This window comes from Megalops cyprinoides, chromosome 19 (genome assembly GCF_013368585.1).
Source record: "Megalops cyprinoides isolate fMegCyp1 chromosome 19, fMegCyp1.pri, whole genome shotgun sequence".
Lineage (NCBI taxonomy): Eukaryota > Metazoa > Chordata > Actinopteri > Elopiformes > Megalopidae > Megalops > Megalops cyprinoides.
This window is the reverse complement of record NC_050601.1, coordinates 29,249,902-29,271,372: the sequence shown is the minus strand read 5'-3', so window position 1 is coordinate 29,271,372 and position 21,471 is coordinate 29,249,902. Positions and strand designations below refer to the sequence as shown.

At 42.3% G+C, this 21,471-nt stretch overlaps 1 long non-coding RNA gene and 1 pseudogene across 2 annotated transcripts; one reads left to right on the top strand and one right to left on the bottom strand.

The window, feature by feature from the left end:
- LOC118794021 overlaps positions 1 to 10,710 on the top strand; it is a 56,138-nt pseudogene extending 45,428 nt beyond the window's left edge.
- A 2,506-nt stretch (positions 10,711 to 13,216) lies between these two features.
- Positions 13,217 to 20,250, bottom strand: LOC118793975. 2 transcript variants are annotated; one of them, XR_005005715.1, is made up of 3 exons: positions 20,077 to 20,250; positions 14,323 to 14,659; positions 13,217 to 13,334 (listed from the first exon to the last, which is right to left on the bottom strand). It is a non-coding gene; the product is annotated as an uncharacterized LOC118793975 (long non-coding RNA). The 2 variants fall into 2 exon arrangements; XR_005005716.1 differs by having other exon boundaries at positions 13,217 to 13,328.
- Positions 20,251 to 21,471: the final 1,221 nt, after the last annotated feature.

Genomic DNA, 21,471 nt, shown 5'->3' with positions numbered 1-21,471 from the left:
TTAGCTGTAGTTTATTATTGAAATAGACACAAAACAACAAAATAAATAATAATACTAATAACAAATAAAATCTTTGGTGCCCACTCAATACAGCCACACATGCAATGTTGCTGTGTTACCGTATGATGTTCAATAGATGCATAACAGCGCACACACACACACACACACAAATGCTGACAGATATTATCACTAAACACATGTTGTCCAAACTAGCAAAACGATCAGAGAACTAACTAGTCAAAAATGTGACCTTCATAATCAGACCCACTATATTGCTGACTGGCTACTATGCTACTGCACGATCTCCCGATGAAGTGTAATACTACAGGCCTTAATACAGCCATGTGTCGCTTAACGTCCACGATACATTCTGTGAAATAGGACGTTATGTGATTTGGACATTGTGCGAACACCATACTATATACAGTATATGGTATACTATGTACTGTACCATTGTATGCCTGGCAGCACAATCGCTTTGTTTCCATGAGATACACGAAATTCTCCCATGTTCTCCCATGTTACTCCCCAGCTTAAATCCCTCCACTGGCTTCCTGTCGCTGCCAGGATCAGATTCAAGACCCTGACCCTCGCCTTCTCTGCAATCAACAGGACAGCCCCTACCTACCTCCAAGAACTCATCCAGCCCTACACACCAGCCCGACCCCTGCGCTCAGCAGCAACTGGATGCCTCGCTCCTTGCATGGTCAAGGCAGGAGGTGCTCGTTCTGCCAAACATTGGCGTTTCACTTACATCGCTCCCCAGTGGTGGAACGAACTCCCTGTCCCGCTACGGACAGCTCTTTCACCCCATTCCTTCAGACGGGGCCTGAAGACGCACCTCTTCAGACTCTACCTCTACCCACCCCCCGCACGTGCATGCTGGTGATTGAGCTGCTCCACCCACATCTACATCCGTTATAGCACTTTAGGAATGGACTGGAAAGCATACAACTCGTTGACAGTGGGCATTTAACTTCTGTGTGTTGGGTCCTGCAGTTTTGACCACCGTGACTACGAATTACATTGCCACACAGAGACATGTTGCTTGTTACTATATAATCCAGTTCTAACTGAAATAATGTTAACAATCAGAGTGATAGGAGTACATACAAATACTGTTATCAGTGGGGTTCCTATTATACTGTAATAGGAAGTCCTGCGCAGTCCTGACCCACTCCACTTCTTATTAACTGGGAATTTGGTATTCACAAGTGAACAACTTTGACCCTGTCCACTCTTGAAATTTTACCATGTGATATACATTAAGGCAAATATTTGAGATGAAGGTTATTATTATGGTAACAATGGCAATGGCATTGGTATAGATGATATGAAACATTTCATTGTTCTGTACTTTAAGAGAATAATGTGCAATAAAAATTTACACTGTAAACTCTCAGTCTAATTCTAATTGTCGAATTGTTGTTTGTGTGGGTCTGTGATTGTGTTCTGTTTGCATGTAGATATATCATTGTGTTTGGTTGTTTGTGTGTGGATCTGTGATTGTGTTGAATTGTGTTGTATGCACTTGACAATGGACTGAACAACATGAAAACATTCAGACCTACAGGGAGCTCATAGCATCGATCAGCATAGCGTACAGATTCTTCTTCTCCATTATCTCAACAGTCCATTCCTTCCAGTTAGTGAACCCAGCTCTTGGTCCAGGCACTAGTCTTCCCTTGCTCCCTGCCTGTGGAATCAGACCCCTGCAACTCCCATTGATGGCTTGCATTCATTTCAGAGCGCGGTGTTTGCCTATCGGGCAGTGACTGCATAGATACTCCACCATTCAGATCACTCTGCTGGGCTGTTCCTCACCTATATGGTCACACCTCCTGTTTGTGTCTTCTGTTTGTTGTGGCCTTAATGTGGTGAAAGGAGCTTTCCATAGTGGTCAGAGCAGTGGAGTCACTGGTCATCTTCCATCTCTCACTGAAGACCTGCCTCTTGCATCCTGACTACTCTACCCAGTCATAATGTAAATCTTACTCTTATCTGTGTTACCTTCACTCTTTCCATTACCTGTGATACCGTCATTCTACTGCAGGGTATGTTGTATTGCATTTACTGTAGGATGCATATATATATATATTTATGATACCAGCACTGTATGGTAGATTGAAGTATGGATATGGCCATGTAATGGAGTGAGTCCTCTGTTCGTTAAAATGTTAAATGTTAAAACGAAAAAATGGAACAGCACATACTTTGCTTACTGTTTTAAAAACATGACGACTGGTAGTTGGAGAAAACAGTTTTTATTTATGACATCACTAACTGATGAATTGTTGTTGAACTGCTTCCAGGTAACGTTTGCAGCGTAGTTCTGCATCCTGGGAACCAGACCTGCAAAAGGGGTTCCAAAGTTACCATGTAAGTTCATAGTCGGGGCGCCATGGTCTGTGTTCCCCATAGTTTGCTAACTTCGTGCATAATCACAAGTAATATGACTGTGTGAGTTTCACAGTAACAGAACGTGAAAACAGTGCTATTATGCCCAATACGAGTGACCGTGGCAGTGAGCAGCTGGATTGTTCTTCGTAGAAAGGAAGCTGGTTGCGGTCTGCGCCACTAAGCGATTGAGAAAAGCAGGGCGCGCGCGCGCTTGCAGCTCACTGTCGCTAACTTGTTCTCGTGCCCAGTGGAGCCCGCTACATCACCACGAATTACAATAGTTGCTTCGATTTACAATATATTTAACCGAACCAGCGAAAATGGTTGAATTTCGTCTTCATTCGTCAAGAAAAATGTTTGAAACTTGCGACCACTTGATCAAAATGATGCATTGAATAAAAAAAAACTGAGAAAGAATAAACATCAGGAAATTTATTTTATGAAAATGAAATTACGGTTTTCTTTTTCTTCTTTAAATCGCAGGCTAAACCTAGTCCTACTTGAAATCTAGGTGTCTTTGTGACAGTAATCGGTCTGGTAGCCAGGTGACCTTAGATAACCACACTTGGTAAGTAACTTTTTAGTTACATTTTAATCCTCTCTCCATGCCACAAGTCAGTACATTCAGTACATCAGTACTCATTCCTTATAACGTATAACTATGTTCAATTTTACTCAGTATGTCAGGAATTAGTCTTACTGTTAAAAACAGAACTTTTATAGAAACACTTTGCATGCGAGGACGAGTAGGCTAATGTGACGGCTCTTCTGTTTTGTAAGTCAGGACTATCATTTGTAAATAAAATCTCTGTTTTGCCTCAGCAGTTTCCCTGGAGCATTATTAAGGGGGCAAGCTACCAAGAGGACAAGAGTTGACTTTATTAAAGTGACATTAAAGTGGTGAGTCAGGGGGTCCAATACGGTATTTCTCTCGACCATAAATGGAAGAAGAGCGGTTTGTTTGATGCTTTGTCTGTGCCTGTTGGCTTGACATAGATACAAGTACAATACAATGTAATTTATGACTTCACGATTAAAGCACCCAGCAATTATATAGTCACAAAATATGTTTTTTTGTTTTTAAAATAACCATAGAGGATAAATAATTACAGTACTGTTTTCACTTTGTAGCCATGGTTATTAAAACATTTTGACAGCTGTAACACCCTCCATTCAAAATTAATATTATTACTAGATTTTAGTGTAATGCAGTTATCTCGTGACACAGTTATTAACCTGATGCTTTACTTTATCGGGAATTAATGGCTAAACACTCGATTGAACAAATTTAAAAACAGTCGATATTGTTATCTAGTGACAGCTTGTTGGTGTGAAAGTAATATGCGTTGCCATATGTACTAGGGAAATATTTTCCATTAAAATCAAGAATCGCAACAACCTTACAACCTAATCTACTGCCAACCTTACTACTCAGCTTAACTACCTTTTTATATGAACTATAAATGTATACTTTGTCATCTTTGTAATTTTTTAGCAAGCCTAATGTAACGGGTGGTCTCACCCGTTACACTAACAATGCACAGTTTATTATATTAATGAGTTATGATTGTGGCATTTCGTAATATAACTTATATACTTTTCCTATAACTGCTGCTGCTTTTGTTATCTCCAGTCGTTGATTTTTTTTGCCTCGTATGTTTAAAAGTCGGTTTAAAGTCGGATTTTTGTGAGTAGGTGATTTTATAAAATGGGTTTGGGCGGCGGTTTTGAAGTGTCCTTGAAGGTGATAGAGCCCAGACCCACACAAACCGCTGTAAAAACCCTTTTGCAATAATCGGAATCACAGAGAACAGTGGTTCTCACGGCATACTTTCCACAACTGAATGGTAACTGGTGGGGAAAATTACGCTGAACAAAATACTTACAGATATACATAATGCATATTATTTATTTTAGATACATAAATAGGATCAATTTGAATGGGAATGTTTAAAGCACAGAGCTAAGCTAAAAGAGCCGATTTTGGTCTGCCTTTTCCTTTTTATTTTGGCAGGACACTGAACTCACGTGGATCATTCGTTGAGTTTGGGATAAATTTGTAGAATTGTCTGTATACTCCTCTCTTCGGATTGCAGGTTCCGGATTGCAGTTTGCGAGTTTTACGTTTTATTGTGCTCATCAACAACACCGGGTTTGAGAGTGTAACAGACGGGTTTTTATCTCCAGGTGTGTTCTTCTATGGAAACTTTCTTTGTTGCAACTGTGCAGAAAAACACTCTTTTGATGTCAGTACAGCTATATGACAGGGCATTAGCTTAGACTCAGTGTCTGAATAAAAAGTCTGAAGTACCTCCATCATGACGACTTTCTACCTCCGCGTGGGAGTTACAGTGGATATAAAAAGTCTACACACCCTTATGAAATTGCAGGTTTTTGAAATGTAAAGACAGAAATAAAAACAACATAAATGTCACTCTTTCCATCTGTAATGTGACCTTCCAACAAACGAAAATCCAGAGAAAGAAAGAAGAGTTAATTGTTAGGGGAAAAAAACTACAACATCCTGATGAAGTCTGCACACCCCTCCAACTAATACTTTGTGGAAGCACCTTTTGCATTTATTACAGCAGCAAGTCTTTGCGAATAAGTCTGTATTAACTTTGCACATCTAGACTTTGGAATTTTATCCCACTCTTCTTTACAAAAAAGTTCAAGTTCCTTCAAATTGTGAGGGGATCTCCTGTGTACAGCTCTCTTTAGGTCATTCCACAGGTTTCTGATCGATTGAGGTCTGGGCTCTGACTGTGCCATTCTAAGACTTTGATTTACCTTTTCTGAAGCCATGCCTTGGTCAACTTGGATGTGTGCTTTGGGTCATTGTCATGTTGGAATGTGAAATTCCTCTTCATCTTCAGCTTTCTGACAGAGGCCAGCAGGTTTTGTGAAAAAATATCTTGATATTCATTATCCCATCTATCTTGACAAGAGCCCCTAACCCAGCTGAAGAGAAGCAGCCCCAAAGCATGATGCTATCACCACCATGCTTCAAAGTCGGTATGGTCTTCCTTGGATGATGAGCTTTATTGGCTTTGCGCCAAACATATCTTTTGCAGTTTAGGCTGAAAAGTTCAATGTTTGTCTCGTCAGACCATAGCATATTTTCCCACATGGTTTGGGGTGACTGAATTAATCTTTTGGCATGATTTAGATGGGCTTGGATGTTCCTTTTTGTAAGAAAGGGTTTCTGTCTTGCCACTCTACCCCATAGCCCAGACATGTGCAGAATACAAAAGATGGTGGTCACATGCAAGGAGTGACCGGTACCTATCAGAAATTCCTGTAGCTCCTTCAATGTTGCTGTTGGCCTCTTGGTAGCCTCCCTGGTAAGTTTTCTCCTCACCCTCTCATCAATATTGGAGGGTCGTCCTGATCTTTGCAATGTCTCTGTGGTGCCACATTTTCGCCCATTTATTGATGATGGTTTTGACAGTGCTCCATGGTACATCCAGTGCTTTCAATATTCTTTTATATCTCTCTCCTGATTGGTACGTTTCAATAATTAGCTCTCGCAGTTTCTTTGGCAACTCTTTGTGGACCATGGCTCTCCCAGTAGGATGCAACCCCAAGCAAATCCTACAGCAACAGCTGACTTTAATCTGGGTTTATTCAGAATCACTTTCATTGATGGCGGGTATATGCTATTTACCTACAGGCATGATATTGAATGTGATTGGTTAACTTTGAACACAGCTAACCAATTATGAAAGGGTGTGCAGACTCATGCAATCAGGTAGTTGTAATTTTTTTTATTTAAAATGTTCATAATAATTAACTATTTGTTTTTCTCTGGATTTTTGTTTGTTTATTTATGTTGTTATTTCTGTCTTTACATTTCAAAAACCTGCAATTTCATAAGGGTGTGTAGACTTTTTATATCCACTGTAGGTTGCCTTTGTATCCGTGATATATCCTTACATCACTTTTTATGTTCCTCTGACGTTTTCTCTATCACTTTTTAAGTTTTTTGTTTGCTAAGATTTCAATGTACTTGAAGAAATATGTAATTTTTCTTTTTCTCAAGTAATGTTTTGGTTCAAGGTATGCTTTTATTTAAATTAATAACATTTGAATTGCCCCTGGAAAGGTATAAGCAAGAAAATGTGATGTTATAATGTATACATAGTATACTGTGGACATAGAAATTATGTCTACGCTTTCAAATGAATTTCTCCATTGCTGGCTTTTAAAAGTACAATGCTGCCCTCTAAAGACAGAATTGACAATTTGTGAAGTTTTGTTGCAATTGGGTAGGACCTCATTTTACTGTTGTGTTAGTAGAGGTTGTTAGGTCATTTTTGTATACAGTAATGTGAAATTTCCCATCAGAGTAATGTAGCATTTTTTGAGAATTTTAAATGACATTTATTTAATGTTCAATTCAATTCAATTCATTTTTATTTGTATAGCGCTTTTTACAACACAAGTTGTCACAAAGCAGCTTTACATTGTTCCCAGGCCTGAGACCCCCTGAGAGCAAGCCTAAGGCAACAGTGGCAAGGAAAAACTCCCTATCAGGAAGAAACCTTGAGCAGAACCGGGCTCATGGGGGGGGGGGGGGGGGGGGGGGCATCTGCTTCTGGCCGGCACTGGGCAGATAGAGTTAGAGACAAGTTATGCAATGTACTTTAAGACATTTACGATTGACAGACAATAGTAATTAACAGCAGAGTGATTATAAGAATTTGTCCTAGGATGTCCGGTTCTTGGAACGCAGTTGGCTTTGATGGGCAGGGCAGCGAGGTAGCAGGACTGGAAAACGGGATGAGACGCTTGGGCTACAGCTCCGGACAGGAGCCCGGAGCAGGGATAGGAAGCAAACAGAAAACAGTGGTTAGTGGATGATAAGAATGGAAGGGATGTAGAACAGAGAGGCAGGAGAGGAGGGGCAGAGAAAAAGATGTGCAACAAGGAAAAATCCCAGCAGGCTAACATTATGGCAGCATACCTAGGGGACAGGAGGCAAGGGACCGGTATAGTCATGAGGGCAACCCTAAGACAGTCAACACCAGATCACGGCACAGGGTTCATGAAAGCAATGACCACTTAGTCCACCAGAGACTCTATGATCCATGTCCCTCAGCTGAAGGATTTACTATATAGATATGTTTTGAGCCTAGACTTAAAGGTGGAGAGAGAGTCTGTTCCCCGAATCTCGGAGGGTAAGCTGTTCCACAGGAGAGGGGCTTGATAGGAAAAGGCTCTACCACCTACAGTAGTTTTGCCCACCCTTGGAATGGTGAGAAGCCCGGCATTTTGGGATCGAAGGGCTCTCTGCGGAAGATATGGGTGAAGATGTTAGCAGTTAATGTTAGCAGTATGTGTCCATTGGAGGAATCTTTCTTATACTCTGGGTGCTTTCAGCCCTTATATCTCTCTCTCTCTTTCCAGCTCTACCTCCACTTGACATGCCTCGCTCTTTCCTGGTCAAGAATAAAAGGGGAGGGGCTCCCACACCACGCCCCACAGGGGACAGCTGCCACTCAAGTCCTACCCTATTGCATGGACACACCTCTCCATTGGAAAAGCCAATCCTGTCTAATAGGAGCCCTTCCTCAGAGGCTGTGGAGCCCACGTACACTGATCCAGCAGTCCCAGGAATAGTGGTGGCTCTGCCCACAATGTGCTTGAGCCCCATGCCCACTATGCCTCATATCACATCCCATGGTGACCCTCACACAGCCTGGCCTGCAGGTACATGATACATGTGCACCCTTACTCTTCGCAGCCTGCAGGTACACGCTGACATCCACAATCCTTCTCTCCACAGCCTGCAGATACACGCCCACATCGGCACCCTTAGTCTTTACTTGTTTGGTACAGCTGGGATAAACAGACAGACAAATATATCACTGGCTCGTTGTGACAGAAAGGACCAATTCTAAAAATGAGTTTGAAAGAAATAGCAACAAGGGAAAACAACAGGAAAAAAGGCTGAACTCATTTTGCATTCTCAAAATTCTAGTTAAAGCCTATGAAAGCCTGTAAAATTCATTACACTCTCCTTCTCTTTACTGTGTTGTGAGGATGGAAAGTGTTCATGCTGTGTTTCTGGATGGGTTTAAATCATTTTCATTTGTCCTCTTTTCCCATGAAAGACTGTGTAATAAATCTTAACAAAGTGCATTTTTCAACGTACAATACCGCCAAGTTGTTCACCTGTACAAAACATAAACTCTCTGTAACTCTACAAACAGGTGAAGAAACTCCACACACATGTGGGCAATATGCTGCCAACATACAGCCTGGTAATTTGACCTAATATTGCTAAATTGTTCTGGCTAAGCCACACCACCCTTTATGTAATATAGTGTCCCTGTACCTGGTACCCTGCAGATAAGCCTGGACTAGATGAGCCCCTGCCAGCACCACACTGGCCCCTCCTGAGCCCAGAGAATCCTGAGAAAGAGCGACAGCTGGAGAGACTACTGCACACTTTCCTGAGCCACCATCAGAGGGCAACAGAGAGGAGGAGGGAGAGAGAGGAGCTGACATGCAGCCAGTTCCTGAACTTCAAAACTCCCATGATATATTGTCCCCAGTGTGGGAGGGTGAGTGCAGGCATCCATACTGACTCACTCTCTCCTTAACTCACTCACTCACTCACTCACTCGCTTATTCATTCACTTGCTCAGTCACTCACTTGCTCAGTGACTCACTCACTTGCTCACCCACCCACAAACTGCGGCCTGATTCCCCTGCTCCTCTGCACATGAGTGAACCTCCTTTACTGTAATAGAGTCATGAAGTGAAACTGCCTGCAACCTGGACAGGCAATTACACCTGTGCACTGTGGGCTGTTAGCCCTTGCCTAATCCTGAGCTACAACTCTATTCACACATTCGGAGACAGTGATCCGCTAGACATGTGATTCAGCTTATTCTCCCTCAGGTGTTTTCCTCAGCTGCATGTCTGGAGACTCATTTGAACAGATCTCATGTCAGCAGGCTCCCAGTCCCATTAGCTACGTATCCCAAGGCCAGTGACCAAGCATACCTCTGCAGGCCAGAGCTAGGCATGCACTGCAGGGTCAAGGTAAGGTTGAAGGAGAAGGGAATGTTTGTCAACAGGAAACACACCCCTCCAAAAAGACACAACAATGTTCTGCAGAAAGGGAAGGAAATAAGAAATGTAAAAGCCCATTGTGAGGGCTTCCTATGCATTGGATTGGATAGTCTTTATTGTCCCCAAGGGGCAATTTGGTTTGCAAACAGTAGTCAACACAACCAACACACATCATAAAATAAATAAATAAAATATAAATAAATAAAGAGCATAAATACATATACAGTAGATTGTCATCATATTAAAATGCAATGAGATATAAAACACTAAGAGTCCATTAGTCCATTGTTAAAATGTGTGTGCAATAGCAAGTAGACCTACAGCTTGTTTAAAAACCCAACAACTTTTATGCCACAGTGCAGTAGGCATCTGCGATGCATCAGATGTTGATGTTGATGCCTGTGAGGGTTAGAGCGTGGTGTACTGCCATACCTGCCACCGCTCTGACCAGTTCAGGTGCCTTTCAGGAGCGCAGCTTCAGCTGCAAGGTGTGCGGCAAGACATTCAAGCGCTCATCCACCCTGTCCACACACCTCCTCATCCACTCAGACACACGGCCCTACCCTTGCCAGTACTGCGGAAAGAGATTCCACCAGAAGTCGGACATGAAGAAGCACACCTTCGTACACACAGGTGAGTGTGCAGGAGCAGGGGTGGCATGCGTGTTGCAGGAGGCTGAACTCATGATCTCACGGCTCCGATCGGATTCTTTTCACATGAATAATGAATAGCAGAACCTTGTCATTTTTCTTTGCTGATTCAGACTCGTTATCAGCAAAAAAAAGCTTTGCTTCCTGACTTTGTATGAAGACTGTAATATTACATAGCCTGATAACTCAACCCTCAGTGTAATACTACGCACGCTAATAACTCCACCCACAGTGCACACTAGCTCAGGTTCCTGCAAGTGCTAGCTGTGACAGTGGATAAGGGACTATGAAGGCACTGGGATGTTCAGCTGGGCCTGTGCTGACTTTCTCTTAGAGAACAGGTCTGTGAATACACAGTCAGTGTCTCACCTGGTCTCCTGCCTCCTGCTCAGGTGAGAAGCCCCACGTGTGCCAGGTGTGTGGCAAAGCCTTCAGCCAGAGCTCCAACCTCATCACACATAGTCGCAAGCACAGTGGCTACCAGCCCTTCAGCTGCCCACGCTGCTGCCAGGGGTTCCAGCGCAAAGTGGACCTGCGGCGCCACCAAGAGCTGCACTGTGGGTACAACACCCCGTAGGGCCAGAGCTTAGAATCCATATATACACCCATACATTGCCATATACGCATCCAATTTTATCCATACATACACACATCCACATCCACATAACCATACACACACACAGACATACACATACAGTACATACACCCGCCTATACCCATACATACACACATACACACACCCATACACAGCCATACACACATAAGCCCCTTTCACACATGTACTGGACGCTGGAACGTATCCGGCCCTTAGCCAGAGGAGCTGTATGTGAGAATGCAAATGTCCGAATCAGTCGGACCGGACATGTGACGGACTTCTTTCTGCCAGCTCCCTAGTAAAAAGTCTGCCTCATGTCGGAGTGAACCCATGTGTGAACAGACCAGGCAACATTCCAGAGTGTCCACCGCGAGTGAGTGGGCGTGTTGATGATGTTTCTGTCATGCGCCTGGCGCGAAACCAGAAGAATACAAACATTTGCCTCGTAGTCTTTTCTGCGTGCCTGTATATTGCTTTCCACTGTTTTGCTGACATTGCAGATATGTCCAAATACATGCTATTTTGAGTCCAATGATCGTTAAAGAGATAGTTGGCTATAGTTATACTGCCAAAACTTGTCTCTTACGATGATCAATAACGTTGGTTAATAGTTTATTATCTAGTTAGTAGCTAGCTAAGCTGTAGCTAAGTAATAGTGATAGGTATAGTGAGATAGGTGAACTGGTGACCTAACATTACATAACGAACAACAAAAACTTACCTTATTGTTATAATAAATGTATAATTAATAATAAATTATGTGTACCGGTAGCACCATTTGGATGGCTATGTGTGATTTCTTTATAGGCTACCCAAAAGTACAATAGCTATGTTCGCCTTCTTCTCCTCTGTGCCACATTATGTGCCCGTACCACCAAAAGGTAAGATATTGAAAAGAAAACAACTCGCGAATGCTTTTCATGAACTCATCAATACTTCACTCTTGAAAATGCAAGTGGTGTCTAACTGGAAAATACCACGAGGAAATCTGGACGTTACTAAACTCGCAATCATTTCAAGCGACAATGTAACATACTACGAATGTAATTATTAATGGTCGCATAGTGGGTACTACACTGAAAAATAGCATGCAGTATACAGTATATACTTGTGTAGTACGCAGTACACAGTATGCAGTAGGCAGTTTCGAATACAGCCACTGCGATTTCTGCAGCATAGTTTTTGCATCATGTCCTGCCTCCTGCACGCTCTACCCAGGCGCCGCCCCTCACTTAAACCAAACCGGAGTATTTCCTGTAGGTGAGAAGGCGTCTGTCATGGACAATCTACTCTTGTGTGCTACATGTGTGAAAGGGCAATTCCGGCCAAGTTCCGGACCAGATTCTCTGGACCTTGTCCGGTATTCATATGTGAAAACGGCTATACACACCATATAGGCCATATACACACCCATATACTCCTACAGACACATGCACACACCCATATGTACCCATACGTACACATACACACACCCATACATACAGACCCAAACACACACATACACACGATGCATGCATACCCATACTCACCCATACATGTACATAACAATACAGCCAAACACCAATACATGCCCATACACATACCCAGACATACACACCCATGTCTACCCCTACATACACACATACACATATAAACATCCTTACACACATACACATACTTACCATGGTGGCGGCAGCGTGATTGCATGGGGATGTTTTGCTGCCTAGGGATCTGGAAGACTTGCTATCATTGAAGGAAGCATGAATTCTACTATGTACTAGACAGTTCTTAAGGAGAATGTCCAACCATCTGTGCATGAGCTGAAGCTAAAGTGTATTTGGGTGATACAGCAGGACAATGATCCAAAACATAGAAGCAAGCAAGCAAAACATCTGAATGGCTAAAGAAGCCAAATTAAAGTTTTGGAGTGGCCTAGTCAAAGTCCTGACTTGAATCCAATAGAAATGATGTGGCAGGATCTGTAAAGAGCAGTTCATGCTCAAACACCTACCAATCTGTAAGAGTTCTGCAAAGAAACCTGGGCCACAATTCCTCCACAGAGATGTGCAAGGCTCAGATCAAATTATAATAAGGCGTTTAGTTGCAGTTATTGTCGCTAAGGGTGGTCCAACCAGATATTAGGTTTAAGGACGCATTACTTTTTCACAGGGGTGATATGGGTGTATGTTAACTATTTTCACTGAAGGAACAAAATAAACATTAAAATTCAATTCAATTCAATTTTATTTGTATAGTGCTTTATACAACACAAGTCGTCACAAAGCAGCTTTACATTGTTCCCAGGCCTGACACCTCCTGAGAGCAAGCCTAAGGCAACAGTGGCAAGGAAAAACTCCCTAATTTACAGGTAGAAACTTTGAGCAGAACCCGGCTCAGAGGGGGAGCCCATCTGCTTCTGGCCGGCACTGGGCAGATAGAATTACATACAGTACTTGAAATTGTACAATGTACTTTAAGACATTTGAGTTTTGATAGACAGTAGTAAATAACAGAGTAACTATAAAATGTATCCTAGAGAATGTCTGGTTCTTGGCACGCAGTTGGCTTGATAGACAGGACAGCGAAATAGGAGGACTGGAGATCGGGGTGTGATGCTTGGGCTACAGCTCCAGGCAGGAGCCCAGAGCAGGGACAGGAAACAAATAGAGAACAATGATTAGTGGATGGTAAGAATGACATGAATGTACAGCAGAGAGGCATACTGTGTTTACTCAGGTTCCCTTTGTGCAATATTACATTTTGCACAAAATCTGAAACTGTTCAGTGCTCCAAATAGGAAACAACAGAGAACATCAAGAAGGGGGCAAATACTTTTTCACAACACTGTACACATACAAATCCATACACCACATACATACATGCACAAACAGATCCACCCATGCATACACACACATTTTTATACTGTAATTGTAACAATCAATAGTATGTAAATGCTAAGCAGTTATGGACATGTTAAACTTTTATGTTTGCATTAAGATTCATTTTCAGGTAAAACCTTTGCAGTTGTTATGAATTGTATTAAAGTAGTGTCCTGTGTTTTCATATTGTTCTTATTTCTGCCGGTGGTTTTTTTTATTTTGAAACAATAAATGAATATGAATTCCTGTGCGTTTTTTGTTTGTTCCACGTTCATGTTTCTCTCATCAGTGTCATCAAATACTGCTTTTCTGTACTGTGCTGCTGTATTCAGTTCTGATGAGTGTCATAACAATGTGGTGTGTTTGACAGACCGCTGTAGTTTGGCAGGTACAGTACTTTGTTTTTTATTTTCCATACCGACCTCATTCATGTCATATTGTTCTTTTATTTGAGACAACAATAAAACAAGAACAGTCCTAATTTGCCATTCTAATTTCATTAACAAATCGGTGTGCATGTTTTGAAAAACACTAACAGATGAGATGAACAGTTCCCCACTATCTACTAGGTCTTTTAATGTAGATTGACGCTAGGTGAATTACATACTGAGCTAGACAGAGAAGGAAACGGCACAGGAGAAACAGGTAATTGCAATCCTTTTATTATTCTTTGAATATGTACTCTTTATTAGTAAGAAATACTGTTTTTGTGATAGCTGTACTGTCTGAGGGGTACCTTGGACAGACACTTTGGGGCCCATCAGTAGCTTGTCTTTTGCTCATGGTCTCAGAGCTGCGGTTCTCCTCCGGCAGGATCAGGTGCAGTAACCAAACTGTCCCTGGGTACTGCTTTGTGTGACTGTAGTGCTTGTGGCAGCACTCTTTGGCAGCTCTGGGGAGTGGCTCATTGGGGAAGGGGACCCAGATCCTGTTTCTGCATCTGCCCTTCATCAGCTGCCTGCAAACCCTGGCGGGTTTAGTCAGGGCACAGAGGAAGGCCAGGCCACTTCTCCTGGTGTGAACCAGCTCTCAGCCCATCGGCAAAACCATACATTGGGCCAGCAACAGTCCAGCTGCAAAGATCAGGCAGAAGATGAGAATGCTGAAACCACGGTTGCAGTGAGCCATGCCGTCCATATCAGCAGGACAGGTGGCATCGATACTCAACACTAGGAAGGAACACAAGTGTATATGAATTGAGAGGATATCCAAAATTAGACAAAAGAAATCTAAACAAGTCACCAAATGAACAGTGCTTGACTTCTGAAGTTCACATTTATACAATATTCTGATTCAATTCCAAACATTCTGAAGTTTTCATGGGAACTCTGACATCACAATCAGGAATGGTTGAATTGGCTGTATATTACATTTACATTTTTGTCATTTATATATAATATATGAATACGAATATGAATATATGAATATATGAAGTACATATCATATAATCTTTTCTCATCTTATACATTGCCTTATGTCATGTAATGAAATAAATGCTTTTTATACAGGTGTACAGCAATTACAAGATAGTAAAAAATAAAAGGTGACAGAAAAAAGACATTTTTTTTTCCACTGTGTGTGTAATTATATATGTGGAAGTTTTACCTCAAGCTATGTGTTAGCATTGTATTTGAATTGGTAAAGTCCCTGTTGCCTATATTTCATTGCACTGACATGTTGATTTAGGCACACATTTGTTGTCTCAGCACTGTATTTGTTCATATGCAAGAACATGCATGTTCATATGTGATTAGTGGCATCCTGTTTGTAAAACTTTACACGCCACTCTGTTCGTTGCACGTTGTAAGTCACTCTAGATAAGAGCATTGCTAATTGACCATAATGGAATGTAAAATAACATATGAAAAGGAGATAAAAAATAAAGTCTTAATAGCAATGAATATAACTCATGTAAAACAAGTCACACAATGCAAATATCAGGAATAAACCAAAAAATCAATAAACCAAAAAAAACCCCAAAATCTAAGATTAAACAAATAGGTTTTTAGGAGATTTACTGTAAATGTCAAGACTGTCAATAAAGCCAAATCTTTACTACACAGGCAAACATCAGCACAGGAAGGTACAGAACGCAAGCTCAAGACGGAGCGGGGAACAATACAACATAATGCACATAATGCACCAAATACACCAAATGCTCAAAGACTAATTGCAAACAGGTGATCAATCAGACAATGATGCACACACAAGAAACTTCCTCTGGTGGGGGCTGAGGGAAGCACGAGGACACCTGCTGGTCATTTTGGGAAACCATCTCCGAAACCCTGACAGTACCCCTCCTCCTAGGAATGGCTCCTGACGTTCCTTCATGGTGGTCAGGGCGGCACCGGTGGAAGTCTCTAATGAGGCCTGGGTCGAGAATGTCCCTAGCAGGGGCCCAGGAGTGCTCCTCTGGGCCACAACCCTCCCAGTCCACCAGATATTGGAGATCCCCACAGACCCAATGAGAGTCCAAGAGGTGGCGGACTGTGTAGGCTGGTTGGCCCGTGATGATGTGAGGAGGGGGCGGCATTCTGGCAGCCAGTGACAATGGAGAGGAAACCATGGACTTGAGGTGGGGTAAATTTGCAGGGACGGCAGAAGCTGGAGCCAGTAGGTGACTGAATTGACCCACTGCAGGACCTTGAAGGGACCAATGAATTAAGGTGCCAGTCTGCGCAACTCGACTCGTAGTGTGACATGTCCAGTGGAAAGCCATACTTTCCTGTATGCCTGGGTGAAAGGATGGTGCAGGTCTGCGCCGCCAGTTGGGCTGTGACTGAGGGTGGACATCTGAGGGTTGCTTCTATTCCTGATTGGCCCTCTCCGTCTGGCAGTTGGGCTGAGGGTGGAACCCAGAGGACAGACTGACCGATGGACCCAGGAGCTTTCCAAAACTGGGAGGTGTACTGGGGACCACAATCAGAGACAATATCCCAGGGAATGCCATAAATACAGAAAATGTTGCTCAGTACCACTTTGGCAGTCTCTTGGGCTGAGGGGGACTTGGGTAACAGCAAAAATTGGCAGGCTTTCGATAACCAATCAATTACCACCGAGATGGTCATGTTGCCTTGAGACTGGGGTAGGCCCATAATAAAGTCCATGGAGATGTGGGACCAAGGCCAAGAGGGAATAGGCAAAGGATGGAGCAAGCCCTGAGGTCTAGACCTGGAGTCCTTACTTTGGGTGCAGATGGAACAGGCAGCCACAAAGGAACATCCTTTTCCATGGAGGGCCACCAAAAATGCCTCTGGATGTACTCCAAGCTCTGAATGGCTCCAGGATGCCCGGTAAGGGGTGACAAGTGACCCCACTGCAACACCTGTGACCGGACAGTCTCAGGGACTAAAAGATGACCCGGCCAGCCATTACCTGGATCTGCCTCCATCTGTTGTGCCTCTCTCACCGTTTCCTCAATTCCCCACCGGAAAGGAGCCACAATACGGGAACTCGGCAGGATGGGTTCTGGGAACTCGTCTTGATCTGGGGGGGTCAAAAAGCCTGGAGAGGGCAGCAGGTTTCTGATTCTTGGAGCCTCAATGGTAGGAGAGAACAAAGTTAAATCGGGTGAAGAAAAGAGCGCACCTTGCCCCGTGCAAGTTCAGCCACTTCGCCTCCTGAATGTACAACATGTTCCTATGGTTTGTCCAGACAAGGAAGAGATGTTTGGAACCCTCCAGCCAGTGCATCCATTCTAGAGCCCGATCGATAATTCGGCATGCCGATATCATCGGCCGATATGAGCGAAATGCAGATAGATCGTTATCGGCATTTATAACGGCCGATAAATGACAATTTTAAAAGAAATGGAAAGACAATGATGAGAGTTATAAGTATTGTCCTTGTCCACCAGAGGGCACACTGCAACTCCACTGTTGGCAACACACGTTTGGAACGTCACAAATCACAACAGTCAGCTGACCCAAGTATGGCAGAGCTGAAGTGAGTAGCTCATGTCAGCCCTGGGTGAAGCCTGTGGGGTAACAGGTAGCAGGTAGCTGAGCGGTTGCAGTGGTTACGTCGCTCCCTGAGACCTGTATAATTAGCGTTGTTGCCGACAGGCTAGGAGCAATTTGCCTTTAGCTCAACTGGCAATGATGCTGGCCATAAGGGGTTGGCAGTGAGCAGAGAGACCCCAGGTTTGAAACTCTCTCGCTGACCCATGTAACATCTAGCTAAATACACAACGCAGGCTACACCCGTTGCACAAGCAGAGTCGAGCAGAGTAGCCCACAACGGAGAGCTGTGTTCATGGATTTGATAATCGTTACGTGAAATACATTACTTAAATAATAAATATCCCCCATCACTTCTCCTCTTAGCCTACATAAGCCTGACAACATTCATGTCAGCCATTCCTGGTTTTGCTGCAATAACGTGAAAGCCGGTACCGTAAGTTAAACAGCAAAATTACGTTTAACGTTACCGTAGTTGAGGGGTGTAGTCTAAGCTGTTGACAGACTTGATTGTAGGTTTATTTATGAAACAGTCTGGCAGTTCTAGCAAGTAAAGTGACAACGGTCCTATCATTTCTCCCTCATTACTTCTAAAAATTCTCTGGCAACATCACTTACAGCAGCTTATAACGCTGTCCATTGCTAAATTAGGCACAATTACCCACAAAGCTAGCTAATGCCATGTTTATCAGTGGAAGACCGCTAATGTTAATGAGCAGTTAAACTATAGCATTTAACTTATTCTACCTACATGAAGCAATGGTAAATATATCTGCGACTCGCATGTCTGTAGTTACAGTCGATGCATTGAAAATTATTAAACCAGAGGGGACACGTAAATAAACGTGAGCTGAACAACTATCTAACATGGCTTGGTAGCCAAACAAAGTTATCTAGCTTCTTTTTCAAACATGTAGTGTGAAATCCCAAAGTCGCAATTCCTCATTGCGGACAGTCATGTAGTATTAGATGTATTCAACAGCAGCATTTACTCTAGGTCACTACTCTAGGTTTACTGCATAGTTTAAGATGGTATGTTTAGACGGTGCAAAATGGTGGTTGAAAAAGGGTTGCTTGTTGCTTGCATTGGATAGAATTAAAAGAGTGCTGGTAAAGGGATAAACTAGATGTGAATATCCTACATTGAAAGTAGTCAATGTGACAGATTAGGTGTAAGGTAATATTTAAACGACAAAAAATATATTTTTATACATTTGACTCGTATCAAACCTTTAATATATTTTGTTGTACGTTTGTTCAAAATACTATTCATGACAATAAAACAAGTTTTCAAACTGCATTATGTCATGTTATCTCGGTGAGGACTCCTAAATAACTACACATAACAAATGTTAGGGAAAATCTTTGTTCATGTTATGTGTTTCCAGGGATGGAAGTGTAGCAGGAGCTACTATGCAAACTACGCCACCTTGGGAATTTCACCCAAAGAATTAGCTTTCTACCCCTTTGTGGTAACACGTTGGTTTCATACACAGGCCCCTTCAATTTTATGAAGCAACCAGAGACGTGAATTCCATAAAAAAAATATTGTTTATGTAACGGGTGGTATCTTGCGTTGTGTTTTTAATATGATGTTACGTGGGTCGGCGAGCGAGCGAGTTTCGAACCGAGGTTCTTACTGCTCACTGCAAACCCCTTAAAGTCAGCGTCGTTGCCAGTTGAGCTAAAGGCAAATTACCGTTAGCCTGTCGGCAACAACGCTACTTAGCCAGGTCTCAGAGGGAGTGACGTAGCCGCTGCAACCACTCGGCTACCTGCTACCCGCTACCTAAGGCTTTACGCAGGACTCACACGAGCTAATCACTTCAGCTCCGCTACATTTATTCCAGGCAAAAGCAAACAAGTATTAAAACACACACACAAAAAACAAAGATTTTATCAATAAAAAAAAAAAGTTGCTTATAACAAAACAGAGGCCAAGCCCCAACTCTACAGTTGGTTTGTCCAATAAGCTAAAGGTTAGCGATCACCCGACACCACACAGAATGTAAACAACCCGTCGCTTGCTAGCTACTGGGAAAGAGGGCTTGCTTGCTAGCTAGCTAGCTAGCTAAGTGGCTAGTACGCTATGTGGCAAGTCTGTGTGTCTGGTGACACGATATGCAATAGGCAACAATTGATAAAAGCTAGCTAGCTAAAACACACAGGCAAAACAGCAGCCAGCCATCCTAAAAACAAAAATAGGAAAAGCAGTTAAAACGAGTAGTATCTCGATGTAATCTTTTCTTAGCAGGTTCTCCCCACTTTGTGCAATATATAACATGCGGAGTAGAATGCTTCATGTAGCTATCATTGCAAGAATTAAAAGGGTAAAGAGCCAGGGATACCGACACTCAGCTACAGATATTTTACATCTTGATGCCGTTATTTAGTTTGTCATTTTACCTTGGGAATATAATGACAGCGATCTCAATCAAGCAGCGCCCGTCTGTCCACAGGAACCTAGAATGGACAAGGCTCGCCAGATTTGCCAAAAGCAGTACGACAAGTGAATGAAGACGCCAGCCTACCTTCTCGGGACATGTATTCAGAGTGCCCAGGGGAAAACCGGAACCAAACAGGTAAGACGTTCTCTTTTCTCTTTGGCTACCACAACCTATTTATAGGGATAGGGAATTGATTGCGTTTCCTGACCGCCAACCGAGTAGCTGGTTGCCTGGTAACCGCGCATTGAGCGTCCAACCAGCTAGCTATGCCACAGAAGTAATGAATTAAAATTACTCTCGTTACTGTAACAAAGTTGATTTTTTGTGTACTTATACTTTTTTGAGTATTTTTTTGTAATTTAACTTTTACTTAAGTATGTTTATGTTAAGGTATTTTACCTCGCTACAATTTAAATTGCCTCTGTTACAGAGTAAAAAAAAATAAAAAAGTCTCCATGAACTACGCACCAGGAAATGACGTGATCTCCTACGCCAAGACAGAAACTAACGTCCTATAAATGTTTCTGATGGAGATCGGAGAGCATTATTGCGCCAGCTTTTACGCTAAATATTACATGTAAAAGACGACACAATTGTGTCTGACAGAATTAAAGCGTAGACCATTTTTGGACTGTATGATCGTAATAGCTTGAGCGTTTATTAACATTTGGAATTTATTGTGCTTTATGTGGCCTGTCTAACAAAAAGGAAGCAGGAACAGAAGAAATTTTTTTGTTTTATGTGGGTGCTTTATTCCTCGACTGCATAAAGAGGGAATGCAGCATTAACTGTATGGGCTTAAAGGGAAATAGCCTATATAAAAAAATAACTCTGTTCACAACTGCATTTATCTGTTAAACAACAAGATGCTATTCGAATCTTTGGTAAATACTGAAAGAATCATTTAAATTTTGCCAGCAGGCTTTGATATCAGCGTGGATGCAAAAAAAAAAAGAGGAAAAATCTAACAGTATTATAAGCTATAGGCAACAGCAGTGGCTCTGAGTGACTAAAAATAAAAGGAGAAAAGAGGAAAATAAATAACAGCATTATACACTAACAAAGCCACACTGTTAATGCACAACATTTGTAGAACAAGGATATCATATTTGACAAAATGACATTTTAGCTGCCTTTTGTAAAATACATTCAAATTGTAAACCTCATCAAAACACACACAAGAAATATAACATTGCATGTAGTGCGTTAACTCATAGTGTACTGACTCTCCAAACAAGTAGGTTTCATTCAGTCCTCCGTCCCAAACTTCTTAAAAACATCCAGTAGGGGCATTTGTGCTGATAATTTGATAAAAATTAAGTCTGACAAACCTGAAAGTACTACCTGTAGACAAATGGTCCTTAAGATTGGGTTAATAAATATCAGATCGCTACAACCTAAAGCTTTATTAATAAACGAATTGATTACTGATCACCAATTTGATATCTTATGCCTGACTGAAACATGGCTTAAACCTAA